We start from the raw sequence: 16,904 nt of genomic DNA on the forward strand, positions 1-16,904 counted from the left end.
CCCTGAAAAGAGGTGAAAATAAATTTAAAGGGCAGCCAGAAACTAAGGAGCTTCGTGCGAAGGGAAAATTCAGCCCAGATCCCAGTAGATTTAGCGAGGATGCTGGAGGTAAGATCAGTCCTTTGAGTGGGGGGGGAAATGGCGTCTTCCCAACTGAGGAGACGAAAGGGAACACCAGCAGCACCAGATGAAATTAAAGAACGGATAAATGAGGACAGAAAGTGGAAAACAAGGGAATTTCACTTAAAAAAAATAAACCAGACTGAAGGGAACACAGGAGAAATGTGTAGGCCATCCACCTCCATTCCTGTGTGGCTGTTTAAAAAAAAGAAAAAATCAAAGAAAGCGGCTGAGGAAAAATTAACACGCTTCCTTCGAAATGAATCCTGGTTTTACCAACATCCCAGAAGTTTGTTTCAAACGGAAAAGTGGAGCTGGTCTGTTAAAACAGTTTTACAGTTTGGCTCAAAAATCCCGTTGTCTCGCTAGGGTGCATCCAGACTCCAGAAACAGACTAAAAGAGACAGCCAGAATTATCCTCTCATGTCCGAAATCTAGCATGGTTAATGAATTTACAAATTGCTGGAAGAGCAAAAAATAAAAATGATCTTAAGAATAAGGCAAATTCAAAACACTTATACAGAACCAAGACCACCTACCAAGATAGATGCACACACGCTCATAAATACTCATTACTATGAAATTATTATGACCCAGAGACAGAACAAGTTAAAAGGTTATGATAAAGTGGTTGCAAAATTTTGAAGAGACAATTACAGTGCCAGAACAGGAAGCATGCTGGGGGGAAAAATCAATAAAATTTCTCCCGCAAAATAACTCAAGAGAAACACAAAGTGTTTTATAGACACCATATAATCCCATCAATTGTTTTTTTTTTTAAATTAATGCATTATATAATACATACGGATAATGTTGTGAGGCAGAAGGAGGATTTTATCCTATGTGGTAGCCATGTAATATTAACTTAAGAGTACAGGAAAGAAATACAATGTTATTCAAAACATTTTAAAAGCATAGTTTGAATTGAAACCTTGTTTTTAAAATTAGGAATTGTCTGAGAACATGTAAATAAACCATATCATAATCTTTTATGATGTACGCTGACAGCTACAAGGCTCAGTCTGGCACAATATCAGAAGAGAAACTCTTCGCTAACAAAATTAGCCTGGGAAATTAAGCTTGCATGCAGCAATGGCAAAATTAACACTATTCAGAAGAGAAGCTTGACCAAATTTAAGCAAGAATATATATATATATATATATCTGTAGGAGAAGGGCTGGCAGAGCCGTGGATGAATAAAAAGAGGCATTACGCTAGAATCCTTACATAGCCACAAAGTAAGTCCAACCACCTTAATTGCCACTAAACTTACCTAACAGTACCATAACTAGGTGCCATAATTAGTACCATAATTAGTTGAAAAGATTCTGTGCACAGACTTTAAGCAATTAAATCAGCTAAATTGAACTTTTTCGTGCCTGCTAATATCCCTTATATACATCATACATCATACAGCAAGGTAGACACTTAGAGGCTTATTTTTAAAGAGGAAGCAATTTACATAAGGACTATAACTGGAAATAATTCCAACATTTATAAACACTGATGTAATTATCAGCCAGGATACAATAGGGGGGAACTTAAAATTAAATAATTATTGTTTATATTGATAGTTTTCCTCTTCTTTCTGTTTTTCCTTTCTCTCTTTTTTTCTTTTTAGACGATTACTGTCATTTATACTTGAAATAATGATAATGATAGATGGCAAGGGTATTAAAATAAAGTTGGGGTTTTTTGTTTTTTGTTTTAACCCAGAGTTGCCTCTAGAAAAGATGGGTGGCACACAAATCCAATAAATAAATAAATCTTAGTTCTACATAATCAGCTGCTAATCTGTTAACGAAATAACGAACGTGAAATTCCATGTTGATTGTAAGCTTCCTGTTTATTTACTGATATTTTATTATTCCATCCACTGTGTTTCTTTTTTCTACTTTTCTCCTTCCTTTAGTTATTAATCTGTGGTTTAAAAAAATGTGATAGATGATAGATAGATAGATAGATAGATAGATAGATAGATAGATAGATAGATAGATAGATAGATAGATAGATAGATAGATAGATAGATAGATAGATAGATAGATAGATAGATAGATAGATAGATAGATAGATAGACAGACAGACAGACAGACAGACAGACAGACAGACAGACAGACAGACAGATACAGAGGTGGTATTCAGCCAGTTCTGTCAGGTTCTGGAGAAACAGTAGTGGAAATTTTGAGTAGTTTGGAGAACTGGCAAATACCTCCTCTGACTGGCCCCGCCCCCATCTATTCTCTGCCTCACATTGAGTCCCAGCTGATCGGCTGGGTCTTCTTTGATTGCCCTGCACAGGAGAACGGAGCTGTAAAGCAGGTTAGTAGGGTGGGGAAGGAATGGGGATTTCGCAGTAACCTTCCCCCTGGAGTGGGGTGGGAATGGAGATATTACAGTATCCTTACCTGGCCATGCCCACCAAGCCACGCCCATCAAGCCATACCCACAGAACCGATAGTAAAAAAAATTGAATACCACCACTGGATAGATAGATGATAGGCAGACAGACAGACAAATAGGATGGACTTGGATGGGATGGATGGATGGATGGATGGATGGATGGATGGATGGATGGATAGATCGATGACTTGACTTTTTTTTTCACCCTGTTGAAGCATCCCCATGGTCACATGATCAAAATCCAGACACTTGGCAACTGGCATGGATTTATGACTGTTGCTGTGTCCCAGGGTTTATGTGATCCCCTTTTGCAAACTTCTCATAAGCAAAGTCAATGGATTTTTTTTTTAAACAACCATCTCACTAACTGAACAGCTGTTTGCAGAGTTTACAGATTCACAAAGTTGGAAGGGACCTTGTAGGTCATCTAGTCCAACCCCCCCACCCACCCAAGCAGGAGACCCTACACCATTTTCGACAAATGGCCATCCAGTCTCTTCTTGAAAACCTCCAGTGATGAAGCTCCCACAATTTCTGAAGGCAACTTCTGTTCCATGGGTTGATTGTTCTCACTGTCAGAAAGTTTCTCCTTATTTCCAGGTCAAATCTCTCCTTGTTCAGTTTCCATCCATTATTCTTTGTCTGGCCTTCAGGTGATTTGTGAAATAGTTTGCCTCACTCCTCTCTGGGGCAGCCCCTCAAACATTGGAAGAGCTATCCTGTCTCCCCTGGTCCTTCTCTTCACTAGACTAGCCAGGCCCAGTTCCTGTAACCGTTCATCGTATGTTTTAGCCTCCAGTCCTCTAATCATCCTGATTGCTCTTCTCTGTACCCTTTCTAGAATCAACTCCACTGATTCACTTAGCAGCTATGGCAAGGAGGGTTGCAGAATGGGGCAAACCTCACTTAACAACTGTCTGGCTTAGCAACAGGAATTTTGGGCTCAGTTAACTACACAAGAACTTGCCAACGAGAAGAATTTGTGCTGCCGAAGACACCTTTCCAAGCTGGTTTTAACTACACAAGAACTTGCCAACGAGAAGAATTTGTGCTGCCGAAGACACCTTTCCAAGTTGGTTTTCTTTCTCTTAAAACGCGCCTCTCGGGTTGGCTTCCTTGAAATTTCAGTGCCATCCCAAGAAAGTGGTTTAAAGTTTGCGGCCAAACATTTTTTACAGCAAAAACAGTGAACTCTCTCAAGATGAGAAAAACATTGGGCACAGAACGAGAAGGGAGGGAAGGAGAGCCCATTAATTTGGAACATATGAGGACCAAGGGAAAGGAATTTCTGAAGCAGACAGCAAAGGAAAGGACCCGTAAACAGCATGTAAGCAAAGCAGGAGAAAAGTGGAGAAAACAAGTGTAAAATCTGATACATCAATTATAGTGTACATTTCTCTGAGTCAGTTTATCCAATTGTTGCTTTCAAGAGAGGCAGTCCACGCCTTGGTATCCAAAACAAAAATAAAGGGATATTCCAAAGAATTTGTGTTGACTGCTTGTTTTGTTGTAAGCACAACATCTCCATCATCCAAAGTTTTCCCCAGGGAAAGAAAGCAAAACAAGAGACTTGGCCACACAGCAGGGTGCTGAAATTGGCTGAGAGGATCCAAACTTAGCACTTCCCTCCTACTGTGCGGTGGATGTTAAACAACGGTGAAGTCATTGAGGGTGGAAGCCTCCATTCAGGCCGCAAATCCAAGGAACAGGCATGGGCTTGTCAGCTCTGAAGTATGTAAGCATGGACAGAGTTTTGAGAAGAAAAGGAACTGAATTCCACTTTACGAGTAGATAAGAAATGTACATTCCTTAATGTACTTCCTATGTTTGTGCCAAGATGTTAATGTGCAGGGAGGCTGGTCTGTATATTAATTAGATGAGGTTATACCTCTAGTTAAAGAAGCAAAAGAGATAAGATGAGTAAGACCTGAGTATTCTTCTTCTTCTTCTTCTTCTTCTTCTTCTTCTTCTTCTTCTTCTTCTTCTTCTTCTTCTTCTTCTTCTTCTTCTTCTTCTTCTTCTCCTTCTCCTTCTCCTCCTCCTCCTCCCTCTTCCTTTTCTTCTTCCTCTTCCTCCTCCTCCTCCTCTACTCAAGGTGTCTTATTTATTTAGTTTAGTTTTATGTTTTTACTACTTTACAGCAATTTCCTAGTCTCTTATCCAATTATGAAAAATATTACAATTGTTTTATATCATTCAATCCATTTCCCTTACACCATCTCCTTCTATCCAGTCTATTATTGCATTATTAACATGAGATTGGGGAAGAGTCAGATAATATGGCCTGCGATGACATTGTGACTTCTTCACAATAAAATCAACCAAAGGCTCTCCATTAAATATAAATTCCAGGGAAGAAAAAAAGTAAAACTTTTTTAATGCATTGTAATTTCTGCGTCTATCACTAATGCTACCTTTCTGTAAGTATTCCTCAAAATGTCTCTAGTAAGGTGAAGTCATCTCTGGGTCTGGAAAATGTATCTTTTCCTCTTGTATTTGTCCTATTATAAATCAAGCACCATAGTACTCTGTTTCAAATAAACGGGTACACACTGGATATTCTTACTGAAAACTATCTCACATATGCTTGCAAAAATATTTTTCCAATGTTTTACAGAGAGAAGTCCTCTGTTAATAACTGTAGATTTGCTTGATCTTTCCTTTTTTTAAATTTTCAAGTAAGATGATTCCTTTTAAAGAATGAATTCATTCTTAAAGGTGGAAAAGACATTCGGTTGTAAATACTGCAGTTTTGCTGTAATAAATATGATGGTTATGTACAGATATTAAATTAAGCCAGTTAATGGCTAAACCAGTATAAAAGGACTCAAGAAGGAAGGAAGGAAGGAAGGGAAGGAAGGAAGGAAGGAAGGAGGGAGGGAGGGAGGGAGGGAGGGAGGGAGGAGAGAGAGAGAGAGAGAGAGAGAGAAAGAAAGAAAGAAAAGAAAGAAAGAAAGAAAGAAAGAAAGAAAGAAAGAAAGAAGGAAGAAGGAAAAGGAAGGAAGAAAGGAAGGAAGGAAGGAAGGAAGGAAGAAAGAGAAGAGAGAAGAAAGAAAGAAAGAAAGGGAAAAGAGAGAAGGAAAGAAAGGGAGGGAAAAAGAGAAGAAAGGAGAGAGAGAAAGAAAGAATGAAAGATAGAAAGAAAGGGAAATAGAAGGAAGGAATTGGCAATTGCTCTCAAAGCTTACAAAATAATGAAAATTGTAATGCTGACATATGTTGCCAAGCTGTTTTCAGAATGACCATCCCAAGATTTGAAATCTGCACTACCGATATTGCATTACATTTCATCCTAATCCGTACATAAAACATTGTATTCAGTACTTGGATTGAGGTTCATCTCAAGACCTTGCAGGCTTATGACAAAGGCCCTTCTTTCTTTGAATCTCATACCTCCTCTTGTACCATGAAGCATCTCTCTCAGGCACTCTCTTTCTCTCTCCTTAGGCAGACCCAGGCCGGGTGTACGTGCAATCTCTACACAGTGTTTAATTGGAAAAAGAGATTCGCCACTTTCTGGTCTTAAAATTCTGGCACTTCAAACACTGTTTCCAAGGGTTCACGAAGGGCCTTTTCTCTGTGCAATTAAGAACCTTAAAACACATGGAGAAGGAGGGGACTCATGGAGCCGTGTGGAAGTTTAGTGCGGGGGTTGCTCCTTTTGATTGAAGCAAGGTGAGGCATTTTCTGGGGACTGGACCAGGCAGGAGATGGGGGCCAATCAACCTTCTGGTCTGTGGAAAACCATTGGCTACAACAGACACATGGATGGTTGGAAAAACAGATTCCAGCCATGGCCACTTTCTATATGCCCTTCTCCTGCCTTTTGGGCTTCTAAGGGGTACAGAGGAGGATGCCAATTTGGGGGACAGCACCGGGCTATGTGGGGATAACATGTTCAGCCCAATATTGAGGGTAGCGTTTTGGAAAGTTGGGGTGGTGCAGTAGACTAGAGATGGAACTCTCGGCTCACAATCAGGAGGCTGTGAGTTCGATCGCAGGTAGAGGCAGATATTTCTCTCTCTGGGCACATTGAGAATATATCTGCTGAAACAAAACTCCGCATTGGTGACAGGAAGGGCATCCAGCCACTAAAACACTCAGCTCCAGACTCCACAAGGGATTATGAGGTCATTAAAAGGAGATGATGATTTTGGAGAGTTGGGGCAATTAAAATAAGGATTTTGAGCCTATTTATCGGGGGGGAGGTGCCAATTAGGATAAAAAGTGCAAAGCAGCAAGATAATGGCAGCCCCTCATTTTTAGAACTTCAGCACAGTTTCAAAAAAAAAAAAACCACTCTGATTGCCCCAAGATAAAAAAAAAGTTTGGGGAATGTACCACTCCTGACCTAAAGCCGTTCTTGTTGTTCGGTAAACCATGATGGCACAGTGGTTAGAACGCAGTACTGCAGGCTACTTCTGCTGGCTGCCGGCAGTTCGATCCTGACCGGCTCAAGATTGACTCAGCTTTCCATCCTTCCGAGGTCGGTAAAATGAGGACTCAGATGGTTGGGGGCAATAAGCTGACTGTAAAATAGCTTAGAGAGAGCACTGTGAAGCGGTATAAATCCTATTGCTATTGCTTGTTAAGTCATGTCTGATTCTTCACGATCCCATGGAACATAGCATGCCAGGCCCGTTTGTCCTCCACTGTCTTCCGGAGCTTGTCCAAATTCATGTTCATTGCGTCGATGACACTATCTAACCTTCTCATCCTCTTCCATTCCCTCCTTCTTTTGCCTTTCATCTTTCCCAACATCAGAGTCTTGTCCAAGGAGTCCTTCCTTCTCCTTAGGTGGCCAAAATATTTGAGCTTCAGCTTCAAAATCTGTCCTTTCGAAAGGACCGTCAGGGGGGATTTCCTTGTGGATGGACTGATTGGATCTCCTGGCTGTCCAAGGTCTTCCTCTTAAGAGTCTTCTCCAATGTCACAGTTCAAAAGCATCAATTATTCGGTGCTCAGCCTTCCTTATGGTCCAACTCTTGCAGCCGTACATGGCTCCTGGGGACTCAAATCTATAAGGCGTCAATCCAAATAGTGTTGAAGTCTCTTGAAAGATCAACAGGACTAACAATATTGTATACTATATCAGTATTGTACATTATAACAATATTGTATATAATACTGTTTTAAGCAGCTTTCCACTATTCTTAGAGGTGGCCTCAATTTACAGATCAGAGAAGAATGTGTCCATGATAATAATAATTAAAAAAAAAAAAGACAGAGAAAGCAGGTCCAGGGGTGGGATTCTACCTGGTCAGACCGATTCTATCTGGTCGCCCCGCCCCACCCACTCACTCCTTACCTGGCATGCACGCCATCCAACTTGCCTGCGTTGTGCTTTCTCCCAATTTTTTGTAAGTTGCTATTTTTCCTTTTTTTTTTTTTTCCCTGACCATCAGCTGTTCTGACTATCAGCTGTGCCGGGAGATTTAGATTAGCTAGAAAGCAGGAAAAAGTTGAATTTCTTGCTTTCTAGCTAATCTAAAAGCAGAGCTGAACTTTCCTTAAGACTGAAGCTTCTATTTTTCAGTGCAGACTTAGGTAGCAGACTGCAGAAAGGTAGATCTCTGAGTGAATCTGTGATTCTTCAAGCAACTCAATCTGCCTGTCTGCTTTGCTTGATTTGGGGTAAAAGTTGCTCTTTTCTTTATAAAAAAAATTCAATATTTACATAAATGTTTACAATATTTACACACAAGCCACACCCACCCAGTCATGTTGGCAAGCAACGCCCAGTCAGCAAGCCATGCCCACCCATTCACATGACCACTAAGTCACACCCACAAATTGGGCCACGGCCACAGAACTGGTTGTTAAGAAATTTGAATCCCACCCCTGGGCAGGTCCACCTTCTGATTCTACCTTCGACCGAATAGATTACCAGATCCAGCAAGTTTATGAACCAGAGGAATCTTTCTCTCTGCTAAACAATGCTAGCAATCCATGAAACATGATACCAAGGCTGAAGTGAGCTAGGGCATAGGTAGTCCTTAACTTGTGACCCCAGTTGAGCTCCAAATTTCTGTTGCTAAGTGAGGCATTTGTTAAGTGAATTTCGTCCCCTTTCACAACCTTTCTTGCCACAGCTGTTAAATGAATCAGTTAAATGAATTCCTCTTGACTTTGCTTGTCAGAAGGTCACAAAATGGGATTACATGACTCTGGGAACTCTGCAACCATCATAAATATGAACCAGTTGCCAATCATCTGAAATTTGATCACGTGACCATGGGAATGCCACAAATGATTTGTAAGGATGAAAAAATGGTCATAAGTCACTTTATTTATTTATTTAGGAAATTTATATTGCCACCTATTTGCCCATGGTGACTCAAAGCAGCTTACAGGAATATAAAAACCTCATATATATATAAAAATAAAACTAATAAAAGAAAATAATCAAACCAAAAAAATAAATAAAATAATATAATAACTCTGGTCATAAGCAGATTGGGATGCTGACGGTTTGCACCGGTTCTGGTGGACTGGTAGTTAAGATTAGGTGTGGTTCGGCGAACCAGCAAATCGCACCACTGGCTGGCCCCACCCCTGCTTGGTTTTTTGCCCTGTTTTTAAACCATTTGGGGGGGCATTTTTAGGCTGTTTTCAACCATTTTTCAGGTCAAAAACAGCCCAAAAAATGTCCAGAAAATGCCCCCAAAACAGCTTGAAAAATGGGCCCAAAACAGCCTGTTTTTGTGGGCTGTTTTCAGTCAGTTTTTCTGGCAGTTTTCAGGCCATTTTGGGGCCATTTTCAAGCCATTTTCCAGGCTAAAAACAGCCTGAAAACCAGCCCAAAAACCAGCCTGAAAACAGCCCAAAAACAGTCCAAAAAATGGGTGGGGGCAGGACCAGCCAGTGGTGGAATTAGCCCCAACCAGCTGAATCTTACTTCTTCCTTTGAGGCGAATGGCCGCCTGGGTGTGATGAGTGACATCACCCACCCAGTCACATGACCAACCGGCCATGCCGACCCAGCCAGAGAACCAGTTGTTAAAAATTTTTACAACACACCACTGGTCCTAAGTCACTTTTTCCAGTGCCTGTGTAATGTTGAACGGTCACAAAATGAACTCCTCTAAGTCAAGGACTATTTGAATTGCATCGTCATAGCCTGCAAGTTAGGGCCGTAGTATCTCTGTCTTACTGGCCATGAGGCCTCCTTACTGGTTAATTCATTAAGCTGCATGGATTCCACTTCTAAGCCTTGCCTAGAAGTTCATCTGGCAGAACAAACACTATCAAAGAGATTCGGGAAGAGTATATGAACATACAGCTTGCAAAAACACTTAAGGCAAAATCAAACTCAGGGCCTTTTTCCACTTCAACCAATTTTTAAAGACAATACAATCTCATTGCAAAGGACCCATAAGTCACACAGAAGCAGAAAATTGAAACCAGAAGAAAAGACAAGGGGGCCCGCACCCCTGTAAGAAGCTAGGCGCATGAACTCAAGGTTTCCCGCACTAAAACAAGAATAATTTCCCTCCAGGTGGAAAGTTAGACTATTAGAGGATGGATCCTAAGCTGCCTTCCTCCTAATTCGCACAGCTAATTTTGTATCCACCAAGAAAATCTCGCTTTCTGACCTTCAGTTGACGGTAGAAAATACAGGAAGAGCAGCTGAAGCCTCATGATTCAGTGAAGGGCTGTTTTTTTAGATTTTTAAAAAAAGTTTGCAGCTGCTTTTCAGATGTTTCCCATGAACTTGTGAAGCCAGCCAGATGTAGAGCAGCAGATGAGCATGTTCCCTGTTTTCAGAACATTTGAGACTTCAGGCTGAGTTCAAACTAGGCCTTAATGAAATGCAAAAGACTAGTCTATGCGGGCCACACAAGTCTGGCTTTTCAAATGATTCAACAATTTGATTCTAACCAAGATGCTAAACTCCCAAATCAGATGAAACTAACCGTGAGCCGAGCCTGAAAGATTTGATAGACATTTGGTTATGAATAAACACACTTTTTCTGCACTGACTTAGCCCAAACTTGATTTTTCATACCTTAAACATAAAATAACCACTTATAAATATATAATTAGCTTTTACATTCCTTGAAGGAAAACATCCTTTTTTAGGAAAAAGAGTACAGTGTGACAAACCAACTAAGATATCAAGTTAGTAACATGGTTGTTGAGTAAATCAGGCCATTTTAACCATTGACTGCTGGTTAAAATGTCACAAAATGGGATCTATCATATGACTCCAGGCCACTGCAACTGTGCCAGTTGCCAAGCAGTTGAATTTGGATCATGTGACCACGATGATGCTAATGTGAAAAACAGAAATAAGTCCTTTTTTTCAGTGCCGTTGTAACTTTGGACAATCACTAAATAAATGGTTATAAGTGGAGGACTACTAAACTCTGGTAAATATTTTTTTTAACATGCAGCTGAAGTCAAAGGAGGAACAGCAGCAATAATTGTATTTGCACAACATTGGAAAAGCGAGGAAACCCCTAAGGAAGAAGACATTATTAAAAAAAATTAGACTGTGCAGAAATGGACAGACTAACACTGAAGATAAAAGAAAAAGAAGACACAGAATATTTTAGAATTTGGGATTTGTTTTACCAATGGCTGGATAAAAGTAGTGAAGCTGAATAGTAATAATAAAGAAAGAAATGTAGAATATATTATAGCATTAAGTAGAAAGTTATTCTATAGGCATTTGTTCTCTTGTAGATGTAGATGTATTTCTGTTAAGCATTTACCACTCTATAGGCATTTGTTATTACTATGTAAATAAATTCACCCAGACAGTACACTGTTCATTAAGCACATATTGTGTGTAATGAGAAAACAAATAAAAAATGCATATTAAAAAAGAAGTTAAAGGAGAAAGAGGAGGAAGCAGAGAAGGATGAACACAGAGAGCTGATGAGGGAATTCAAGAGTGAGAACGACAAGACTGTAGCTGTCGGCAAAAGAATTACCTCAGTTTACAACAAGATTTGTCTGAGAGGAAGGCAAGTATCCCAGGCACCTGGAATCCGTTAGATTGATAAAAACAGAGTTCTCCGGCGAATCGGGGATCTGATTTGTCTCACAAGATGTTACACAAACTGCATCTGCACTTAAAGGATGGATTGAAATGAAGCCCCAAGAACAAGCTACCAAGTGAAGAACAGCACTGATAAGCATCGGGATTTGCCTCAGTTCTTGTTCTAGTTAACAACAACAACACAATTACGTGGATGCAAGCCCAACAGCGTCACGTTCAACATTAGACACGGCCTTCAGCTAAGATACGTTGCAAACAGTGCTGATGAAAAGAACCAAACAAAGATACCCAAGGAAGGTTACAAAATGTAGGTGTTTTTTTTTAATCAGGCTAAAAGTACTGAGCACACACGGACACACAGGCTACACACTTTTGTCAAGTGGAGGCAGATATATTAAGAAAAGGTGGGAAACTGCAAATCTGTTTGGCCCAAAAATATATATATGACAGAATGATTTCACTCAAACTCATATTGTGATCTGAAAATGAAAAAGAAAGAAATTTACACCATATTTAACAACATTGTGCCCTCAACATTCAAAATTGCATTTCCGCTTCCTTTGAGCAAGATATTTTGCTTACCCTAATAGCAATAGCACTGAGATTTATATACTGCTTTATAGTGCTTTACAGCCCTCTCTAAGCGGTTTAGAGTCAGCCTCTTGCCCCCAACAATCTGGGTCCTCATTTTATCCACTTTGGAAGGACAGAAGGCTGATGAATCTCACCTGGAGCCTTGTGAGATTCGAATTACCAAATTGCAGGTAGCTGGCAGTCAGCAGAAGTCGCCTGCAGTACTGCACTCTAACCACTGCGCCACCGAGGCTCAATACTTTTATATATATCTCTCCACCAGCTCCCCCATTTTTAGGCCAAAGAAAGGAAAACCAAGACAAATGTAACTGGAGTGCATCAAATATTTTGCTGCAAACCTTCAAGCAGGAACAATCTTATTTTAAGAATTGCGGATCTATTTCCAGCTTGAAACAGAACTGTTTTTTAAATCCCTCTGTTTTCCACTGAGAATACAGGGAGTCCTCAACTTAGGACCACAATTGAAGCCTGAAATTTAGGTTGCTATGTGAGACATTTGTTAAGCGAGGTTTGCCCCCATTTTACGACCTTGTTTGCCACAGCTCTTAAATGAATCACTGGAATTGTTAACTTAGTAACATGGTCAGTGAATCCGGCTTCCCCGCTGATCTTATCAGAAGGTCACAAAATGGGATCACGTGATTCCCCAGGACTCTGCAACTGTCATAAGTACAAGTCAGTTGCCAAGTGCCTTAATATCGAACATGTGACCACAACGATGCTACAATGGTCGCCAATGTGGAAAACGGAAATGAGTCCCTTTTTTTCACTGCCATTGAAACTTCAGACAATCACTAAATGAATGGTTTATAAGTCGAGGACTATTAGACTCTGGTAAATATTTTTTTAACATGCAGCTGAAGTTGAAAGGAGGAACAGCAGCAAGAATTGTATTTGCATAACATTGGAAAAGTGAGGAAACCTCTATGGAAAAAGACATTATTAAAAAAAATTAGACCGTGCAGAAATGGACAGACTAACACTGAAGATAAAAGAAAAAGAAGGCACAGAATATTTTAGAATTTGGGACTTGTTTTACCAATGGCTGGATAAAAGTAGTGAAGGGAATCATAATAATAAATAAAGAAATGTAGTAGAATATATTATAGCGTTACGTAGAAAGTTACTCTATAGGCATTTGTTCTCTTGTAGATGTAGAAGTACTTCTGTTAAGCATTTACCACTCTATAGGCATTTGTTATTACTATGTAAACGAATTCACCCAGACAGTACGCCATTAATTAAGCACATATTGTATGTAATAAGAAAACAAATAAAATATATATATTAAAAAAGAAATCAAAGGAGGAAGAGGAGGAAGAAGTGGAAGCGGAGGAGAAGGAGGAACACAGGGAGCTGATAAAGGAACTCAAAGTGAGAACAAGACTTTACAGTTCTTTAACTGTTGGCAAAAGAATTACCTCAGTTTACAACAAGATTTGTCTGAGAGGAAGGCAAGTATCCCAGGCACCTGGAAACTGTTAGATTGATGAAAACAGAGTTCTCCGGCGAATCGGGGATCCAATTTGTCTCACAAGATGTTATACAAACTGCATCTGCACTCAAAGGACGGATTGAAATGAAGCTCCAACAATAAGCTACCAAGTGAAGAACAGCACTGATAAGCATCGGGATTTGCCTCAGTTCTTGTTCTAGTTAACAACAACAACACAATTACGTGGATGCAAGCCCAACGGCGTCACGTTCAACGTTAGTCATGGCCTTCAGCTGAGATACGTCGCAAATAGTGCTGATGAAAAGAACCAAACAAAGATACCCAAGGAAGGTTAAAAATATAGGTTTTTAAAAAAAATCAGGCTAAAAGTACTGAGCACACACAGACACACAGGCTACACACTTTTGTCAAGTGGAGGCAGATATATTAAGAAAAGGTGGGAAACTACAAATCTGTTTGGCCCAAATATATATATATATGACAGAATGATTTCACTCAAACTCATATCCTGATTTGAAAATGAAAAAGAAAGAAATTTACACCGTATATAACAACATGGTGCTCTCAACATTCAAAATTGCATTTCCGCTTCCTTTGAGCAAGATATTTTGCTGACCGTAATAGCAATAGAAACAGCCCTTGGACTTATATACCGCTTTACACTGCTTTACAGCCCCTCTCAAAGCAGTTTACAGAGTCAGCCTGTTGCCCCCAACAATCTGGATCCTCATTTTACCCAGCTCGGAAAGATAGAAGGCTGAGTCAACCTGGAGCCTGGTGGGATTTGTATTTCTGTATTTCCAAAATGTTTAGAACAGTCTATTAAACATTTAAAGCAAGGGTCTTTCAGGCAAAATTAGACTTTTATGAAGTTTTAGGAAGTTACACACTTGAAGTAGTTTGAAACCAAACATTCAGCACATCCCTAAATTTAAAAAAAATTGGGATGACATCAAATCAAGGGAATTCTACCAATTATTCTGAGGGAATGAAACCTCCATGAATCAAGTTTCTGGCAACTGCCTCTTATTTTGCACTAATCTAAAGTAACTATTATGGACAAAACTGCCACAAGGGAAAACAATAATGCTCTTTTGTGGAAAGCTTTCCAAAACAAATGATAACAAAGCCAAATAAACAATATGAAACTGCATAAGAGAAAACAAGAATGAAAATGGCATTCAGGGAAAAAAAAAGTATAATTGCAATGGTCTTCATGTGTTGCTATCCTTTATTTCAATGGGAATAGCTTCCCAGTGGGGTGGATTAAGAGGGAATGATTGGAAGATCAGTACTTAATGAACATTTCAAGAAATGTCAACTGGAGTGATTTCTTTTTTTTTAGTGTTAAATCAATCAGAGGGACTAAGACAATGGAAGAAATGATACTGTGTTTTCCCGAAAATAAGACCTGGTCTTATATTAATTTTTGCTCCAAAAGATGCATCAGGGCTTATTTTCCACTTAGGTATTATTTTGGGAGAAATATGGTACTAAATGTGTCCATCTGGCTGACAATCTTAACCGGGGCTTATTTTTGGAATAGGGCTTATATTATAAGCATCCTGAAAAATCATGCCAGGGCTTATTTTGTGGTTGGGTCTTATTTTAGGGGAAACAGGGTAGGATAGAATAGGAGGGGAGGGGAGGGGAAGGGGTAAGGACAGGACAGAATAGAACTGAACAGATCTGATGGTGCTTATACTAGAAGTGGAGTAAAAAATAAAATAGGCTGCCATTCATTGTTTTTCCTGCAGAATAGATGATCTTTGAGATCCCTTCCAACTCCACTTATTCGATGAGTATCATTTGGGTGCATTTGGTAAAGCATTTTTACATCCTGTTGAAGGACCACAAAAGTTCTTTAACTGGAGGCAGCTGAGGAAGGAGTGAGTAACAAATCATGCCCCTGTCTAGAAGGGCAAACAGGAGAAGCAGTTTGGTCTAGTGGTTAAGGCACCATGTTAGAAACCAAAAGACCATGTGTTTTAATCCTTCCTTAGGCCTGAAAACCAACTGGGTGACTTCAGGCCAGTCGCTCTCTGTCAGCCCAATCTACCTCACAGAGTTGTTGTAGGAAAAATAGGAGGAGGAAAGAGTATTGAGTATGTTCACTGCCTTAAGTTATTTACAAAAATAGTAAATAAAATCTATATATATAAAAGTGAAATACCATCATCACAAAATCTCCAGAACCGTAAAGCCTACAAACTTGAAATTTGGCACGTATGTTCCTCTTGGCTTCAAGGTGCTCACTAAGAAAGGATTTTTCAAAATGGCCATCAGAGCATTAGTATTTTGTATATTATTATTATTATTAACATGCTCTGATGCTAAGGAGTTCTACTCTTCCTCCCCACCTGAAAAGAAATCTGTTCCAAATGCAAAACACAAGCAGAGGAGAGGAGTTTCAGTTTCACAGAACCAAGCAGCTTTAGTACAGAACAGTTGAGCTAAGCCACGCCCAGGCTCCTTGCTGTCTCCTTGCTCACACAGCAAATATTCTTTCAGTTTCCAAACAGCCCTCAACTTTCTCACACACTGACAGGACGCTAGCCAGATGAATACCGATGGATGCTGGTAGACAGAGGCAGAATTTCTCCCCCCCCCCCCTATTTTCCTCCCCAAAAACTAAGCCCGACCACATAGTTTTGTAGCGAAGCATGGGTATCAAGCTAGTAAAATAATAAAATAAAAATATGAAAACATGTTCCAGGGAGTGAGTATTGGCAGGAAGGGGTGGTCCCCCAGATAACCAGCCCTCAAATCTTTTTGAGAGTTGGTAACTCTCGGCTCTTCCTGGAAACTGATAGTTTATGGACAGCAAAGCGATGGCACAAGGATGCTGTTTGGTTGCGTCCCCATTTAACCAGTGAGATGCTTGTCCGAAATTCAAGTGGGTTGCACCCTTCCCCCCCAAATCACCAGAGGGGGCCTCTCTGCATCTCCGCCGATGCCCAACTCTTCACAGTGGGTGGCCTAAATCTTGTTTAATTCCAAAAAGTCATATTGTATGTCGACCTCCTAGAAACCTGATCGTCCCAAGAGGCAACCTTAGGGAAATGAAAAAGGCTGGCTGGATCCATCCCTCATTTTCTTCCCATATATTCCCGCCTGCCTCTCTTGAGTAACGGAAAAGAAGCTATCAGTGGACGCTGAAAGGGACCAACGCAGCCATCTGGCCAAGGAATGTTTTGTGGCTGCATGTGGCATTTTGCAAAAAGCCCACAACATCCTTTCGAAATACCAAATGTACTCATCAGTTCATTTCCTTTTCCAGAAACACGGCAAGTGGCTGTTGGAATCGTGATGGTTCTGGTTTGCAT

At 40.1% G+C, this 16,904-nt stretch overlaps 1 protein-coding gene across 6 annotated transcripts in view; it reads right to left on the reverse strand.

The window, feature by feature from the left end:
• NTF3 (neurotrophin 3) overlaps window positions 1–16,904 on the reverse strand; it is an 88,577-nt gene that overhangs the window by 39,989 nt on the left and 31,684 nt on the right. For 2 of the 6 annotated variants that reach the window (XM_087967732.1, XM_087967727.1), the window contains exon 1: window positions 11,461–11,644. The exons of the other annotated variants lie outside the window; for them this stretch is intronic. The gene's annotated coding sequence lies outside the window, so the exon portion shown is untranslated. Of the gene's footprint in view, window positions 1–11,460; window positions 11,645–16,904 lie in introns of those variants that run through there. 6 annotated transcript variants of the gene reach the window in all.

This window comes from Notechis scutatus, chromosome 6, assembly GCF_049901735.1.
Source record: "Notechis scutatus isolate UNSWTSFEM ecotype Mainland chromosome 6, rNotScu1.2, whole genome shotgun sequence".
Taxonomy (NCBI): domain Eukaryota; kingdom Metazoa; phylum Chordata; class Lepidosauria; order Squamata; family Elapidae; genus Notechis; species Notechis scutatus.